The following is an 18,730-nucleotide window of genomic DNA, read 5'->3' on the forward strand; positions in this document are numbered from 1 at the left end:
ATCCTGAAGGTTTGTATCCTGATGCCTCATATCCTTCAGGGGACAAAAAGGCATTCAAAGTCAGGCTGGACTAGGCTCTAAGCATCCTGATCTGGCTGTAGATGTCCCTGTTCATTGCAGGGCCTATAATGGTCCCTTCCCACTCAAATAATTCTACGATTCTATGACAGAAAGGCATATTTCAACTCTACATATAGTCATCTACCAAAGAAGGACTCAAGATGGCTAAGACTGCCATTCCTGGTCCTCTGTGTCACCCTGGGTAAAACACACTGCAGGTTGGCTGACCCTTGCCTCTGTTTCAATTAAGAAACCAGTTGTTTTCTTCTTTGTCTAGAGATATTATGTGCTGTTTACTGAGTATCCAAGCATGTTTCAGATGTGCAGTTCATTCTTGCAAGGCTGTATTGAAAATTGTGCCAATGTGCTCATTTGGAGAGGAAAAATCTAAATGCAGAGAGATGCATTGTTACATAGGATGTCTTTCAGCAAGCTGAAAACTGGAACGAGGTCTTCAAATCCCAGAGCCTCCAAGATGCATTCAAGTTTATTCTAAATTCATTAACTCAAGTATCAGGGTATTAACTGAGACAGGATGGAATGAAGCATGAGCTAATTTATCCTTCTTGTGGGATTTTGCAGATACTGTTAGCTTTGTGCAGCATGGAAGGTTTAAGCTAGCTTTGATAACTCTGTACACTGTGAGAATCCTGCAACATTTATCTACTGCTCTGTCCAGTGCTCATCTGTCTCTTCTTCAAGGCAATGCTGTGACCGTGGAGACCTTTTATAAAGCAAATTTATTCTGTTTAGTGCTTTTCATGATATTTCCTGAGAGCAGCTATCCCTGTTTCATCTGAGCATCCCTCACAATCCTGAGGAATCAAAGTTTTATTTAAGAGAAAAGAATAAAAAGCAGAGAAAGATAAAATAATAGTAAAACATAATGAACTGGACCTCTCTCGCACACACAAAAAAAGAGGGAAAAAAAAAACAAGAAATTTGATATTTAAAATTTAAATATATTTTTTTAAAATGTAAAACCTGTTCAGCAAATGACTGCAATATCTCAGTGATTTTAAGCTATTCTTGTTAGCTAATTATTTAAAAAAATAATTGAAGTAAAAATGTTTAAACGAAGAGATGGTGAATGTAGATCACATGGAATCTATTGAACATCCACCAGTGTATGTTTTGCTTCAAATCTTTTCAACTACCTTAGCAAAAAATATATATTTACCTATATTGAAGCTAACACTTAAAAATGAGGAATGTTGTACAGTTAGCAACACTGTATGTATCTCAAATGAGAAGTTAATTTGTAATTGTAAAATAATCTGGGATGCAGATGTGGATAGCATCACGTAATTGTTAATGTATAAGTATCAGTACATGTCTAAAATATGTAGGCAGTCACAGAAGTTTTGAATGATCATTAGTAAATCAAAGTCCAACTATTCTGAGTTTCTACATGGTCACACTGAATGTAGTCCAAAGTCTAATGAAACCAGCAAAAATCTGTCCAGACCTTTCAGAGGACTTCAGTGCCATCCATGCAAAATTCCACATTAGAGCTAAACCTAGAGCAAGTCCTTTCCACGAGAGCATAAACGCATTAGGTCCTTCACTGATTTTTGTATCGAAGATTTTAAGGATAGCAAGCATAATTAGCATAATCTAATTTCACCCTCTGAGAACTGTCTCTGCATGCTTGTCTCTCTATATGCAATGTAGGTTGTCCATAGAAGTTGTGGATGTTCCATTCATGGTGGTGTTCAAGGCCAGGTTGGATGGGGCCCTGGGCAGCCAGACCTGGTGGGTGGCAACCCTGCCCATGGCAGGGATATTGAAACTGGGTGGTCTTGAAAGTTCCTTTCATCCTAAGCTATTCTACAGTATGATATATATATAACTGCATACATATATCAGGTATATACACAACCACACCCATGATATCTAACTGTACCAGCACAAATCATTGTTTTTACTTCCATTTTTGGGGGGCATTTAGGTCACTACATCTTGATGAAATCAAATGACAGATAAACTATCATCTCCTTGTGAATGCTGTTCAAACATGTAGTTAATTTGTCTGTAAAATGAAAAGAAATGCGCATTTTGAGCTTGTGTAAATCCATTTTCCCTCAGCTAAGTGCTATTCTGACAGAAAAGATAAGGCATTGCTATTGTAATGTGGCCAAGAGAGATATGTCAGCTTTACTTCATGAGGGAGAAGAGAATGTTACCTTTCCCAAATAAGTGCATTCCCCACACAAGGTCTGTTTTGACTGTATTAATACTAGCCCTAGGATATAAACTGAATGTGTAAACATTTACATTCAATAAATCAGTAAGTGAAGACTAGCTTAAGCACTGTCTTTACATAAAGTGTATCTTCTTATTAATTCAAAATGTATTATGCAATGACTATAAAATGCCTCAGGTGCATTTTAAAATGTATGTATATATATATATATATGTTTTCATGCGCTGCTCTTTATTACACATAGCAATTACTGTTATTTTGTAACAGTGGATGTCTGATGCATTTCAATATAATTTATAAACAGCTAATAAAACTAAAAAGGTTTACGGTGGCTGCTTGGGAGAAATCAGAGGTCTAACAACTGCTCTCAGTTAGCTGATTGGCAGGAGAAGACAAACAGTGCAGTTTGATGAGTCATTAAGAAGCAATTTTCCACAGGCACGGCTTGATTATATAAGCCCAAATAATTCCACCTTGTGTTTCCAGCCTTTCTGCTGGGTGCCCAATGCAGGCAGCATCAAGAAAGAATGACTGTTTCAACTTCATCAGAGCAAAATGGCAGGTTCCTCCATGCACAAGACTTTCCGTCATCTCAGTCGCCAAAGAATCATAAAAACATTAATGTTGGAAAAGACCTCCAAGATCATCTAGTCCAACAGTCAACCCATCCCCACTATACCCACTAAGCCATGGGCCTAAGGGCCACATCTACACTTTTCTTGAAACCTCTAGGAAGGAAGGAACCTGCAAAGTCCATTAGGTCCAACTCCCCTACAGTGTACAGGGATACCTAGAGCTTGATCAGCTGCTCAGAGCCCAGTCCAGTTGTGCTATGAAACTGAGATGCTCTGATATCAGTAGAAAGGTGGGGCAAACCCAGAGACTGCCTTACAAATGGTTAACAGCAGAGACATTTCAGCAGCAGGATTTTTTTTCATCATCCCCAGCTTTCATCTTGTCACTACTTCTTTTTTCCTCATCCCTCTTTGTTTTTTAATCACCCAGAGAAGAAGGCATTCATCCTTCACTGGTCAGAAACAGAAAGTTTGTGATGTGGGGGCCACAAGAAAATACACTGTTAGCTCTCCTGGACCAGCTGTTGCAAATAGGAGCTATCCAAGCTTGGGATAAACAAGCAGGCCGGGTGAAAGAGCAACATGAATATGCCTTCTTGCATCCCACAGGGGAATAGAAAAGCAAATCTTCTTCCCTCAGTGCTTGCTGGAGCAGATGCCTACTCCTTTGAAGCCACCACAAAAGCATTGATTGACGTCAGTGGAGTCAGGCTATCACCTTGTGGATAAGATAGTTTGAAAACAAAGCATGGCCAAAGCTTTGACAGCTCCTTTAATCGTCAGGCAAAGTACACACATACACACACACACACACACACAAATGCACAGAGAAAGGTGGAGCATCAAATGTCTCCTGATTACTGAATAACTCATGCTCTACTTTTAAATAAGAAATCAAATTAATTTGTTCCACATTCAAGATTCAAGCTGAGAAAGAAACCACGTACTTCTTTCTTCTTAATCTGCCCTTTAAGTGGAAGTTTAAAGTATGAACTTTCTCTTCCCTTCCTTTTGTGGCATGAAGGAAACTGCTTCTGAGATATCCTGTGGCTTCTGATGAATGGTACTTAAACAATCCATTAATTTCAATTCATCCAGGTTTTAACCTGTATCAAAGCGGCCAAGTTATAATGAATGTGTATTAAGGTACTCAGCAATATCACCATGAAATTAATTATCAAAAACATTTTAAAATGTATTTGGCCTTTCTGATGACACTTTCAGGAGAAGTTGCCATTTATTGCCAAGTATCAGAAAGGGGTCAGGAGGACAGGAAAGGCACTGGAAACTGTCCATATCTTCTACAGTTACAATCTTTGATGAATATAAATAACCCTACAAAGACACACATCACTTATTTACTGCTGCTTATGAATAAAATGAGCTTGAAAAATGAATAAAATGAGCTTGCAGCTCTATAGGCAATAGCAATCATGAAGCAGTTCATTGCAGTTCATCCTATAGAGGAACACTATAATTTGCATTAACACTCCTAGTGAGGTATCTTCAATTCTTTCTTTGTGGCTGTAGTGGATAATTTTGAACAGTGCAAGGCATGGATCAACATATAGAAGCATAGAATCATTAAAGCTGGAAAGACCACAAAGATCACCTAGACCAACCATCAACCCATCACCATCATATCATTAAAACATGAACTGGGCCAGTGTGTCTCATGTGGGACTTTCCAGTTCAAGAAAGGCACTGACATACTGAAGTGAGTCCTATGGTTTCTATTCTGAAACTGCACATAGGCTGAGTACATGAGGAGGAAGAAATGCCTGAAGTAGCCTTACTACCTTCTGAATTTTGGCCATACCTAGGGTATCCTGACAACTAGCGCTGTCTATCCATGTGTCTGTGACACTGAAAAGCTGTCACATGTTGATCTTTTTCTCACTGTCTTTAAACATCTTGGAATTTGTATTTGGCTGTACACAATAAGAAGGCTAATCTCCATAAATTTGGAATGACTGTAACTTAGTTGTCTTGATTTACGGAATCAAGCTCTATAACCCAGAGTTAGGTTATAAAGCAGGTATATTTTTATTCAGCATTCAGCGCCAAGCTGGATGCAAGGGGGATAGCTCCTCCAAACTTGCACACTGTATGACAAAAACTTGGTACAGATATAGGCTGAACTAATACATAATCATTATTTTCCCAGAATTCGTATACATATTCATTACATTTCCGAGAACCCATCAGCATATGGTCCCTCCCTCTTGCACATGTGCCGTGGGCAGTGGGGGTCTCCTTCTGATGGTCATGGGATGAAGACTCATTGTCTTCAACTGAAGTAATCCAATCCTGACCTGTTCCTTGTGTGATGTTCTCTTCAAGTTTACAATAGAGTTTCAAGATGTTCTTCTCTTATCTGGCCTTACATCCTGCTTACCTGCATTCCTATACACTAGTTAACCCTTATCTACTGCACATCCTGCTTGCTACATTCTTTTATCTTGGCTTCCTTTACAGCTGGCATATGTTTACCCTTCATCCCCTAACTCAGTCTCCATTTGGCTAATTGTCCTTGTTTTCATTACAGTTGAAGCCAATCCGGTCAACAAACTGAGTAGAGTTCAGAACATGAATCTTCTATTCCAGGATGTGGTAAAACTCTGTAATCCACTGAACATCATTCTCTTGTCCAGGCATAAGTGGTTACTGAACTTTCAGACAAGTGAGGTATCTAAGCCAAATATGTATGATGGTCTGTAGGACAGAGAACCAATAAGAGAACCATTCCTTCCTAGAGCCCATGCAGAAAACTTGAAAACACATGAAACAGTCCCAGGAATAGTTCGCTATCAGGAAAACTAACTGGCTCAATAAGTCATTTCCACAGCCCTGAGTAGTAAGGTCAAACACATTAAAAACTCTCACTTTTCTACCCTAAATAACTTTCCTGAAGTACTTTTCCTCCAGAACCAAAAGAGACTGAATCCATGTCTTCTCTCACTGAGAATAATGTTCTGCTCATTGTCACCTGCGATGCTTGAGGGGTGTCTGAAAAAGGAATCCTATCCCTTAGTCATTGTGAGGCTGGCTTGAGGAAGACCTCAAGAACAAGGTATTTAAGTCCCTTCCAACACATACCATTCAATGATTCTATGGTTCTATGATTCTGTGGTTCTATGGTTCTATTGTTCTATGATTCCATGGTTCTGTGGTTCTATGGTTCTGTGATTCTGTGGTTCTATGGTTCTATGGTTCTATGATTCCATGGTTCTATGGTTCTATGATTCCATGGTTCTATGGTTCTATGGTTCTGTGATTCTGTGGTTCTATGGTTCTATGGTCCTATGGTTCTATGATTCTGTGGTTCTATGGTTCTATGATTCCATGGTTCTGTGGTTGTATGGTTCTGTGATTCTGTGGTTCTATGGTCCTATGGTTCTATGATTCTATGGTTCTATGGTTCTATGATTCTATGGTTCTATGGTTCTATGATTCCATGGTTCTGTGATTCTGTGGTTCTATGGTCCTATGGTTCTATGATTCTGTGGTTCTATGGTTCTATTGTTCTATGATTCCATGGTTCTGTGGTTCTATGGTTCTGTGATTCTGTGGTTCTATGGTTCTATGATTCCATGGTTCTGTGGTTCTATGGTTCTATGATTCTGTGGCTCTGTGGTTCTGTGGTTCTGATTCCATGGTTCTATGGTTCTATGATTCTATGGTTCTATGGTTCTATTGTTCTATGATTCCATGGTTCTGTGGTTCTATGGTTCTGTGATTCTGTGGTTCTATGGTCCTATGGTTCTATGATTCCATGGTTCTGTGGTTCTATGGTTCTATGGTTCTATGGTTCTATGGTTCTATGAGCAAACCTTCTCAAAAGCCTCCAGCTTTCTGGCAGGATGTCACCCAGCATGCGGCTATCTAGGCTGCTAGCAGAAGGCACCTGTATAGCTGTTTATCTGTATTATTCATTAAGCAGAAGATTTCTATGTATGACAATCAGAAACACACCGTAACTAAAACACAGCAGAGCCTTAAATTTAGCTGCCGTTCACAACAACCATACAAATGTCCTTAACTCTTCCTTGCACTGCCACACCATAACTCCATAAATAGCATGCAGAGTTAACTGAGAGATGAATTGCAGAGGAAAATTCTGCCTCCTGCTGTCTTCTGAAGGAGACACCAGAAGCCCAACTCTAGATCTCCAGAAAACGCTTTCTAAGGAGAATGAAGCACAGGAAAAGAAAATACTTTCTTGATTCTGTATTGACCAGATTACCATTTAATACACTTTTCATCATTCTGGGTGTCTTTTCCAAATGGTGCTGAGCAAGACTCTGAAAATGAACTTCTCAAGTGAGGATTACTCCCTAAGCAACTGAAATCTTTTATGACCCAGAGCATAAAATCTGAAACTGTATCAGGTCAGAGATTAATTACCAGGTATGATTTGGGTGAAGGATGTTTATATACAATCATCCTGATTTTGGGATAAAGAGGTTTCCTATTGTTTCATTTTGTGCCAGAGAGACAGAAAACAGTGCTAAAAATTTCAAATAGAGCAGCCTAGATGTAACCTTCAAACCTGACCAACACCAAAGTGAACACCCAGGCTGAAATCTTCTCTCAAGACTTTTCTTTGCCTCACAGTGCAGCCCAGAAAAAAACAAACATAAGAAGGGTCACCTGTTACATAAAAAGAAAAGCAGAATTGCCAAAACAGTGTTTGATACTCGCTGAGTAAATTCTTGGCAGAAGAATTGGCTGTAATGTAATGTACTAAGTCAACTAGCAACTAGCAAGCAGTCACCAGAACTGGAAGGTGGAACACTTCATCTGAAACAGTGCATGTGGCCATTAACACTACAGACATGACTGAGAACACTTCTTTATTGGGAAAAATAAAACTGGGACAATGTTTGGGACAAATAGCATCCTGCATTTCACCTGTCAGTACAGCAGATCTGGGTGAGAAAAGGAATGTTCAGGGCAGATTATACAAGTGTCTCTTATCATCACTTTGCCACTGCAACTATGCCAAAAGCCCAAATCGAGTCTCAAATCAAATGACTCTGAGCCTTGTGAGACAAACTGTCCCAACAGAATTTGGGTGCTTCAGTATATCCTAGTTGGGACACATGTTCTAGCTCTCTCATGATCCTGGTATCACAAAATCATAGAATCGTTTGAGTTGGAAGGGACCTTTAAAGGTCCAACTCCCCTGTAACAAACAGGGACACCTACAGCTACATCAAGCATGCGCAGAGCCCATCCAACCCTGCCTTGAATGTCTCCATATATCCATCATCCACTCTGTCTCTGGGCAACATGTGCCTCACTTCCCTTACTGTAAAAATCTTTTTCCTTATATCCAACCTAAAATGCCTTTTTTAAACTGGGATTACTGCTGTGTGACTTGTCCCTGTTCCACCACCCCTCCTTTTCCCAGACTGTACCCCAAGGGAGCCATTGCTCATTGCTGAGCTTTTATGTTCAAGTGTAGTTCAACAGGCTCAGTATTAATGACCCTCTGAGGAACCAGAGCTGCAGTCAGACTGAGGCTCCTCATCAGGCCTTGAAGTGAAAGGACTTTTAATTAATGTCCTCTAAAGCACGCAAATGAGATTTCTTTATCCTTAGACCAAAGGTAACTGAATTAGTCAAATAAAAAAGGAAGAAGAATAGGAGACAATGTTTAAATTAGAGAACAGAAGGGAGATGATGCTTTTATTCCACAGTAATTTGGATTACAAATCCACTCTCCCTTGGACCAGTGATCATTTATGTCTGCTCAGCTGCCTAATTTGTGCTTAGCCCAAAGAAGTAAGTTTTGTTAAGATTTTTTGCTTCTATAACTCAGAAAGTCTGGAATGGAAACAGCTCTGGGAAGGAACAGTCAGGTTGAGAAAGCATTGCAAGACAACATAACAGCAATCAGTGGGGTCATCTCTGAAAGTAAATAGGAACTCCTGGGATTCTCTTCATTAGGTGGTTCAGGGAAAATCTTTCAGTATAGGTTAAAAATTGTCTTTTGCAATTGGACTAAATTGTCTTTGCTCCCAAGTCCTTGCAGGAGGGTAAAGAATGGAGTAACTAATTGAGCCAGAAAGTGAAGAGGTTGGATATATATTAAAGTCCTTGAAAAGGGCAAGAGTGTATTTAAAGATACTCACAGGTATAGAGAAAGAGTGAAAAAGAAAGAGAAGGATGCGATGTCCACATAGAGGGTCCCTGAAGGATGAAACTGGACCTCTCTCACATTGTTCCATTATCATCACTGGTTGCACCCTTCTCATCTCCAGAAGTCCCCAAAAACCCCTGACCTACTTACTCTGCTAAGAATAAGCCTCAACCAGATGCACCAGGGTTAGCCTTTCTTACTCCATTCCCCTGTGATAGAGCAGATGACCTCACACCTGCAAATCCATCTTGCATTTGGCCATTTCCTTTATCAGCTTTTGTGACAGTAAATGGCTCAGTAAAAGATAGTATGGCCCTATGTTAAAGCTGGCAGCGTTCTTCAGCAGGTAGGGCTGGATGCTCCTGTCCATTAAGATGGATTTCATCTGTCCAGATGCTGATATATTCCCCCCCCAAATTAATGACTAGAGGATTTTTTTACTGGAAATAGAGACAATTAAGCATTTCTAGGTGCCTCATCCTAGGAAAGTCTTTTAAAATAAGGCAGATGAACCTATACAAAATGTTAAAAGCCTGTGAGTGGGAAAATGAACAAGAGTTTTTTACTGTCTATCTCTAACACTGGATGTAGGAGCATTGCACACTTTGATGAAATGTTCCAGTGTTACACTTTACTTCTAGCTAACGATCCTGACTTCCCTCGCTCATTAGGCAAAATATGTCATCCACAAGTCTCTCCCAGGAAGCCTTTCCTTTTCCTTTGATTCTTGTACATGATGTGTCTGTTCAGAGAGCTCAGTTTTCCTTCAAATCATGAGGCAGGACAGACTGCTGAAGAGGACTCACCCTAGGACCTGACAGCTTTTGTTGTATCCTTAGATTCATCAAGCCAACCTACTGCATTATCTTCCTCAAATATGCATTGCACAATTACTTTCCTCCCCTAACTCCACCTGGAATGACTGCTGAAATAGTAACTCCTTCAAGCGAGAAAAATGATTTTTTAACGTTTTTTAATTTTTTAATTTTTTTAATATTTTATTTTCTGGAGATCCATATAGCAGCACATATTTACTCCCACACCATCCTTCTGTAAAACCAATTTTGCTATTTGGTGTATTCCAAAGGATTGCTTTCTGCACAGATCACTGTGCCTGGCTTGCCCACTAGGTGTCATGAAATCCTGAGCTCTTACAGCAATAGAGAAAAGGGGACTTTGAGCTGCTTTGTAGCAAATTGCTGGAGTTCCTCCCTGGCCATCTGCTTTCTGGAGGTAGCCTACTCAGTTGGGAACTGTGAGCAAAAGCATCAGCTGCTGCCAGCACCGTCCTATTTTCAGCTCCAAGGAATCACGACTGTTGGCTGCGCTGCCAGGAAGAGAATCACTTTGCATTTGCTGTGTGGCGGTGGATGAAGGAGCAAACCCAGAGGGAGCTGAGTTTGGCTTCAGCTGACCCAGTCCTAAATGTGTTCTGCAACCCTTCCAAATCTCCATACCTGCTGCACGAATAAATTTCCTTCCCTTGTTTGAAAACTGCTGGAAGATACATGTGTGATGGAAGTAAATAAAGTCGTACTTGGGGCTGGTTAACCCTGAAAGCTGTTACCTTCTTGGAAGGGCACATTTAACTAAGAGACAAAACATTGTAAGTTTACAGGCTATGGAGGTGACTCATAGCCACAAGATCTATACAGCTTCACACACAAAGACTTCCTGAGTCTGAGTGCTCCTTAATAGGTTTTGGATGCTTCCTTTTATTTTCAGGACTGCCCTTTCATTTTTCTTCCATTCTTCATGTGATTAGCTATCATTAATCCACTTAGCTCTCTTTTTCACTAAATAGCTCTCTTTTCGTTTGGCTGACCTTCAGTCAGTGGGGTTCAAGTGTGTGGGGGATGATTTGCTTTAGCTGCTTGACTTAAGATAAAATGATCATTAGTGCAGCTTCTTGCTTATTTTCAAGCGCTAGTTTTATTCCTTTTTTTATTTTTATTTTTTGCAAAGGAAAGGAGTGGGAGAGGATTTCTACTCCTTGGTTTCCATCTGAGATCTTTCTCAGATAGGGTCATTTTGCTCCCTTGGGCAAAGTCATTTGGTTGTGAAGTTCATCTTCCAGAGACCATGTCATATGAGTTGGAACCACGGAGTCATAAGGATTGGAAAAGACCACTAAAAACATCTCATCCAAGTGTCAACCCATCCCCCCCATGCTCACTAAACTATGTCCCTCAGTGCCACATCTCTATGTTTCTTCAACATCTCCAGGAACAGTGTGATTCCACCACCTCCTGGAGGTGTCCAAAACCTCCATCTTCTTGGAGATGTTTGATTCATGATAATGGGTCACAAAACTTATATTTTATTCTGGTTGAACAGCCTTATTAGACACAAATAAGACTTCTGTACTTCTCCTTTCACTGTTGGAAAAAAAAAAATCCTCAGGAAGTTTTACAAGGAGCTCTCCTTTCCAATCATTCTATTTATCCTCTGTCTTACTCTGTGAGTTATCTCAGGTCAAAGATAAGTCCCAGAAGGTACTCAGGATGTGATGTGATCCTTGATTTAAGAGTGAAATGGAGGGTAGAAGTTTGGCCATATGAACTCAATCTGTGCTAAGTCACTTTGCTTCAGGAACAGAAAAGAGTAGTTAGCTCAATTTATTTGCTTCTGCAGACCTTGTCTTGCATTTTCAAAGTGGAAGAAAAGCCCAGAGAGAAGAAGGAACATATCCTAGAGCAGAAAGTGTTGTCAAAAGCAAGTTATAAATCCCTTACTGCATGCTTGTAGGGTCATTTTAAAGCCACACCTCTTGGCAGCAACGGGAAGCCCATCTTTTTTTCTAAGTGAAAGACCCACCTTCACAGGAAAACAACTTGTTCGTACACCTTGGAGAAGCCCAGAAAAACTCTGCAGACAGAATCTGACCTCCCTTCAGAGCATCAGAACTCCTGGGAAGCGAGAACTGCTCAACGGGAACCCAGTGGCTGTGATGATTATCAGTGAGCATCTGCATGCAGCACAGGTGAGGCTGTTCCCCCAGAATCAGTATGGAGATATGCATTTCCTATTCTGCCTTTCATTCCTTACACCCTGCTATCACTCCAGTCCTAAGCCGATTTTCCCGTTTTGTCTGCACTGAAGCCAGGAGAGGGCAGCAATGCTTACAGACTGACAAGTCGGAGATCGTGCTGTCCCCACCAGCTGTAGCTCTGAGTCTGGCAGAGGCATTCCTGCATCATACCTAGATCCATACGGGCAGGAGTATACATGGGCATCTCTGCCTTTTCTGGCTCAGGTAGAGCCATGTGGTAAAAAGAAAGCCCTTTATTACGCAGGGAAGCTTCTTCTCCTTGGCTTATTGAATACAGGGCTGTGATTTTAAGACCCCATCCAGTATACTGCCCAAGCAGCCTCTCCCTTGTCCCTCCATGCTGATAAGATTACAGGGACCTGTAAAGCAATGTCTTGATTTTAATACATCTCCTGATTAATACTTAATGTCTTCCATGTCTTACAAAATTAAAACTGCTTCTTCCCCACTCTGAAAAGTCATGGATGAAAAATTAGGGAAGTTAATGAAAGAAAGTCTTTCTCCTAATAAGCATTAACTAATTAGAGTAGCATATCTCAGCGTCACAGGGGTAGTATGAGCTAAATGTGATTGAACACAGAGTTCCAGCAAGAATGAACTAAGTAGGAAAAATCCTTGGGACTGCTTGGAGATCTTCAAAAGCCACCTGGCCATGATCCTGGGCACCCAGTTTTGCGTTTCTCAAGAAGAAGTTGGATCAAATAGACCCAGAGTTACCTTCCAACCTCAGCCATTCTATGATTCTCTGAGATGAGGTCTATGGCCTCTCTTCTGCTCTAAGATTCTACTGTCTGGACATGGGATAAAAATTTAGCTTATACTCTAATTCTGAAGTTGATGTGGTGCATTGGGCCCTATAGATATTGCTTTGAATGAGTGTCCTAAAGTGTCCAAAGTGAGCACTGTAAGACTGTGGTATTGCCCTTGCTCTTAGTGGGTGGTGGCTGCCTTTACCTTCCCCATCATACAGAGCCTCCTTCTGAGCACATGACTCACCTGTCCATATTGACATTGAAGACTTCCCCTCTCCTTCCTACAGTATACATGATCCTAAATGTCATTTGCTTTCGTGTCCAAGCAAGAGAAATCCATAGGCATAAATTCTGATCCGTATGGCTGTGCTAGCAAAGCAAGCAAGGTAAGAGGAAAATGGCAAATGCCTCATTGATTTCAGAACTGCTACACAATACTGCCTGGGAGCATATGAAGCTGTAAAAAAAAAAGTACTGCCTTAAAAGAACACAGCATTGACGGGAAGTTGGCAGGTTGTTTTGTGCCGGCTGTTTATTACTGTACAAACCAATTCAAATGCAGACCTGTTACCCAATGGAAACTCCTTGGCATTGTATAATCTGTTCTGAGTCTCACACAGCACATTCCTCACCAGCTGGAGCTCTGCAAAACACCTTTCTTAGCTATCAGTGTCTGCCCGCCTCCAGATGCTACCAACTTTTAAAAAGGTAGAAGTGCAGGGGTTGACCAGCACATCTTTCAAGCCAACATCTAGTGCCCCTGATTTGCCCTCCTGCTCTTTGTCCTCATGTCTGTATTTAAACTAATAAAAGGCAGGAGAAATATTAGCTCGGTAGTAGATTGGGACTCAATTCCCTGGTATCTGATTCCTTACTATAGTAGTGTTTTTTTTCCCATGACACCAGGTCATGTCATTAAGTCCGTTTCTCTGTGATGGACAGTGATGAAATGGTGCTTTGCATCAAAAGCACGATGCTCTGTGCTGGTAGTGTCAAGCATGAGTGATTCTCTGCTGTCTCTCAGCATGGCCCATTAGCTGGGGCTCAGGACTGCGTGAACCACAGCTGTGTAATGGCTTTTCCTCAGTCTAGAATGTGGGCAGAGACAGCTGATGATTATAGATGCCGTGAGCTTACTTGCTTATTGTTTTGGTGTCATGAGGGAAATTCTTCAGCAGAATAACATTATTAAGGATGCTGACATTTCCCGTATATATGTGTAAATAGATATATATATACAGGGGTTGGACTAGATGATCTCCAGAGGTCCTTTCCAACCCCTATGATTCTGTGATTCCATGATATATATATTTAAAGTATAACTATAAATCCTCTATAAGTTATATATATATATAATTTATCTTACTATTCAAGTGAGAGATAAGGGAAGCCCCAAGCTAGATCAGACCACCAGGTCAATCGCCAAACCTTCATCCATGCCCCCAAAACTCCTTAGAATCTCAATTATTCTTTCAGTATATTGCAACCCCTCTCTTCTGGGTTCTGCTTTTGAATGAGATCCTCAGGGTAGTTGTACTTATCTACCATTTTCTTACCCCCTTGACTTGGGATTAGATGTGACCTTGGCTCCTTGCACCGCCCTGTGAAGATGCTCATCAGCACATAAAACTATGGACTAGCTTGTTACCAATGCAACTCCTTAAAACAGGGTGTATGAAGGAGAATATTTCTTTTTCATGTCTTTTCCTCTCTCAGATGTAATTTGTTAGCCAGCTAGGTAGGACAGCCTTGTTACTCACAGATTTATCACTTATTCGAGTCTCTGGAAATAAAACATTCTCTCACCTCATTTGCAACTGAATTTCCTCAGCCCCTGTCTGGTCCCAGCAAAGCCCTCTACTCCCCCATTGCTTCTCCTGATGCCAACAGCTGACCTTCTTCAGAGCATCACTGGGGAGCTGCTTCCTCCTGCACTGCGCTTTAGATGAGAGCAAAACTGTGTCTCTTCACACAGGCATCAGCTCCTGCATATCTCAGTGTCAATTTATCCAAATGCTGTTGGACAAATTCCAAGACTTTATGCAGGAAAAAAAAAAAAAAAAAAGAAGGGGCAGAGATAGGAGGAAATGCCAGAAATTATTCTCCTCTCCTGCCTTGTCCTTCCCTTTCCTTTTCCCTTTTTCCTCTTTCCTTTATTATTATTATTTTTTTTAATCCCCTCCCAACTTCATCACATTGTTTGGGATGTTTTGGGTCATTTTCAGTGATAACATTGTGCTAATCTAAAGGTTGGTTTCAGGTGCCACTTACAGATGGCTAAGCAGAGAACCATAATGCTTACACCTGCCTTGCAAAACTCTCAACATCAGCTCCATGTAAACTGTTTAAATGTTAAAGCTGTCCCTTGGTGACCAAATGGAGGAGAGCCTGCTCACCCCAAAGAAGTGCTCTGCCTACCTGTAAGACACTCAGTTACAAGAAACTTGATGGCCTTGTATTGCTCCCAGAAACATGTGTGGGAATGGATTAGTCAGGGAGCAGTCCAAATGAAATCTAAACAAGGCAACAAGGCAAAAAATGCAGCAGCTGCAGCAATTAAACTCAGAACAATCTTTTTATTTTTATTTTTTCTTATTTTCCTCATGCATCTGTGACTTCTTGTCTTTTATGCTCGAAATTCATGAGATGAGTTCTTTTATTGTTAGTGTTTTATACGGCAGTACAGTAACTGCTGGTAGTGGAAATGCTAGTGTCATAACCTAGAGTAGTAACTATCAGCAGTAACTCTCTTCCATTTCCCTGTTTCAGTTGTATGTAATGACCTGAGACAATTTATCAACTCTCTGTCTCAAAAAAGGGCCTATCGAAAAAACATCCAGCATTCTTCCACCCCCCTTCCAACCCTTCCAGCATCCTCCTGCTTTCTCCTATTTCTCTTACACTACAGCAGCTTTGAATGGACAAAGATGCTCTCCAGATCCCTCAGTGATCACTCTTATCTCACTAAATTGCCACAAAAACTGGCTTATCAAAACAGCCAAATGTTTTTATGTCAGGTATATAGATAACAAACCATACTGAAGGTTTTCTTTCTGATATAAACGACAAGCAATGTTCATGGTAGTTAGAACTAGATGATCTTTAAGGATCCTTCCAACTCAAGGCACTGTACGACTGTTTTATTCATCTGACAGCCTTTCACATCTCAGATTAAAGGCCAGTTATTAGGAAAAAAATGTTCTCAGAGGGAGTGCTAATGCACTGAAACAGGCTGTTCAGGCAACTGATGGAGTCACCATCCCTAGGTGTTCAAGAAATGTGGAGATATGGCACTGAGGGACATGATTTAGATGGCATGGTGGGAATTGCTTGGCGGTCAGACATGATGATCTTGATGATCATTTCCAAATGATTCTATGATTCTGTGAGTGGGCATGGTGGTAATGGGTTGGCCATTGGACTTGAACTTAGAGGACTTTTCCTTAAGATTCTACAAACTAGCTGGGAATCAATCACTTTTATATAATTCCCAGAATTACAATATCCTTTTGATCATCATTCCAATCAAATCCCAAGTCTGGAATTTCTTTCACCTCTCATTTTAACAACTAGTAGAAGGTTATTCAGATCTGAGAAGACCCTTAAATCCTTCTCAGACCTGGAAGAGAATTCAGCACAGAAAGGTGCTCACTGCTGCATAAAGGGAGCAGAAAAACCAGTTTGTCTTTAAAAGTGGGGAAATTAGACCAGATGAATCTTCCATTACACCACTCACTATCTTTACTTTCTTAAGGAATTCAACACAGCAGCACTTGGTGCAACCTCAGATGTACTTCTCCCATTAGCTTGCAATGCTGAAGGACCTTCTGTTAAGAAGGAGAAAATAATCGAGAGCTGATATCATAACAGTTTTGAATTTTGAGCTCTTACATCCTCTGGATGTACTCCAGCAGGTCCGTGTCTCTCATATACTGAGGACTACACATAAATAGAAGCCTACATTTGAGTCAAGGACATTTCTTTGTTGAACAAGACTGCTGACTCAGGCCAACTGCTAAAACAGAGCTATCTTTACGTCATGATCAGGCTAAGCCAGTAATATTGTTGATCCTGCCTTATTATCTGGTGATTATCAAGACACATTTCACCTACCTAGTTTTAAAGAGAGTCCAGAGTAATTATTTTAACAACCATGCCCAAATTCTTGTCTCTAATTTTTTACAACAACCCGCTCAAAATCTTATGCTCAGATGCAACTAGCAAGAAGATACTTATCTGAAAACTGTTACTGAACAGAAAGGACTGTGTGTGCTGGTGCCATCTGACTCCCACTGTGGAATCGTGTTAATTCCCCACTTCAAAATATCAGACAAGTATTGGTAAACTGGAGAGGATGGTGTAGAATAACTAGAAGTATTTTAAAAGTCAGTAGGGAGATGAGATTAAAAGCAAACAATATGCACAATTTGTCTAATCTATGACTAAGGGGACCAGAACTGTCTACGAGCATTTGCAAAATGTAAAAACAACAAAGAATGGGAAAGATTTGTTTAGAATGGAACAAAGAGTGCTATTAGGAGCAGTGGGAAGTGAAAGAAAGCATAGCATGAATTGCTTAAGGCTTTAATGTATTCTGCTGTAGACATTTATATTGTATAATAGTCTTTTAAAATACTTAATCTTTTTGTGGAGAAGTCTGGCCTTTTCCAGAAATATCTTTTTTTTTCTTTTTTTCAGAATTTATGATCATAATTCATTGTCTTTTTTTTTTTTTTTTTTTTTAATAATAGAAATGATTAAAAAAATAGTTCTGACTCTCAGTGTCTGACTTGGAAAGCAAGGTGATCCGTATTTTTTTTAATAAAAAAGGCGATATGGAAAAAAAATAGTGGCTGGAGCCCATACTTACACTTGAGTTCCTAGAAAGGCAATAGGTCTCCAAGAGGTAAGTAGACAGACATAGAGAGAGAGAGAGAGAGACAGATGAAACATATCTGTTCCAAAACCTTTTATCTGTACAACATATTGAAAGCCTTCACATTAAAAAAAAAAAAAAAAAAAAAAAATTCCTATTCTGAATAGCTCTAAGATTCAAATTTGCTGGGATTTTTTCTTTCCTGAAGTCAGAGTAATCTCTGCTGCTGACTCCTGCAAGAGGATCATCACTTTTATGTGAGATAAAACACACTGAAAGGGGTATTCATAGAATCATGGAATCATTTGAGTTGGAAGGGAGACATTTAAAGGTCATCTAGTCCAATTCCCCTGTAATGAAAAGGGACACCTACAGAAAGATCTGGGTGCACAGAGCCCCGTCCAGCCTGATCCTGAATGTCTCTAGCTAAGGGACATCCACCACCTCTCTGGGTAACCTATTCCAGTGCCTTACTACCCTTATTGTTACAAACTTTTTTCTTATATACCATCTAAATCTCTCCTTTTAGTTTGAAACCATTTCTACTTGTTCTATCTCAGCAGACCCTGCTTAAGAATCTTTCCTTTCTTATAGGACTAACCCCCTTTAGGTACCAAAAGACTTCAGGAGAGCACTGTGTCCAGGGGAATTTCAATTAGTAGCATTTCTTCCTTAAAGATATGTAGCTAGCATATGACATGAACACGTTCATCTCAAAATTTAAAACACTGAATTAATACTTAATAACATATTGCCCAGAGAGTCAGATATTTGTAGTAGCCAACAGTCTGGTTTCTTCTTCCCTGAAGATGGTAAAAACCTCTTTAAACCATAGAGAAATTCACGGGACTCCTTCCTACAGAGTAGCAATAATCCAGGATGTAACCACAAGTAGTAGTGAAGGAAGGTAGTAATTCCTGCCCAAAAATGCAGCTCTTATGAAAACATTACAAGGAGAACGTGTCTGTCTCCAGCTTTTCAGTTTTCTTCCTATGGATCTAACAGTAAATCTCAGGAGAGTAGATTCTGTTTTCTCTCCTCCTCTGCTTTGAGATGGAATT

The sequence above is a fragment of the Phasianus colchicus genome, chromosome 3, assembly GCF_987193195.1.
Source record: "Phasianus colchicus chromosome 3, bPhaCol1.hap1.1, whole genome shotgun sequence".
NCBI classification, from domain to species: domain Eukaryota; kingdom Metazoa; phylum Chordata; class Aves; order Galliformes; family Phasianidae; genus Phasianus; species Phasianus colchicus.